This window comes from Bactrocera tryoni, chromosome 3, assembly GCF_016617805.1.
Source record: "Bactrocera tryoni isolate S06 chromosome 3, CSIRO_BtryS06_freeze2, whole genome shotgun sequence".
Lineage (NCBI taxonomy): Eukaryota > Metazoa > Arthropoda > Insecta > Diptera > Tephritidae > Bactrocera > Bactrocera tryoni.
In genome coordinates, this window is record NC_052501.1 from 42,860,526 (window position 1) to 42,861,557 (window position 1,032).

Here is a 1,032-nt window from a genome sequence, read left to right on the forward strand (position 1 = left end):
AAGGTCCGTATCCAGCTCTTAAGTAATTGCTCAAGAAAAAAAATAAATTATTTCTTCAAGTAATTTTACGCATTGTGAATGATCCATTGTGAATGATCCACATTAGAAGAGCAAAAGAGAATAAACACACTTTGTGCGTAATATGTATGTGTGTATGTGTATGATAACATAAATATTTTCATTGAGATTTAAGGAATGTGGATGAAGATTGGTAGGTTTTATACATAATTTCAAAATGAACTATATTTCATAATGATTTTAACTAATTTAGAATGAATTTAATGATTACTTTTAATTTCCTTCAAGAAACAATTGTTGATTTAATGTTTCTTCGCAAAACCAGGTTTGCCATATTCGCATTTTATTGAAAAAAGTATTAAAAATTAGTAGTAGATTTCTTTAGAGCTGCAAACTAGCACAAGTAAATTTATCGCAGGAAAGTTTCTTGACCGTTTCTTAAGCGTTTTTTTATATGAAGTTTTTAGATTTCTTCAGAGCTGGATACTAAGCTTTACAGAGGAATGTCCACAAAACGAGAAAAGTGGAAGAAGTTAAGCAAAAAATAAAAATGCCATGTCACATATGCGTGATAGTTTTTTTAAGAAGAAAAATTGGAAGAATTATATTAGAGATAAAGAGATATCCAACTCATCTCCCTTTGAAAGTGAGAGAGCAATTTCTAAACGTTAAAACCTCCTGAACTCGATCAACTGTCAAAGCTCAGAAGGTTTTGACGTTTAGCAATTGGAAACGAGCAATGGCGAGATTGAAATCTTACCAGAAAAATATATGTATAAACAGAGGGATTTGTTATATCGTTCAACACTACTAATAAAAAATGTATAACAGTGAAAATTAAATAAATTTGTGAAATTTAAATATATTTGATGAAACGTTTTGTAATGTGAAGCGTCATAGTATTAATTTTCAATGGAAAATTATTAAAAACAATTATTGATTGAGAGCTAACAAGCTTAAATCCTCTTATTGGGTATTGTAAGGTCAAAAGTCGGCTGTTTTAACATACCAAAA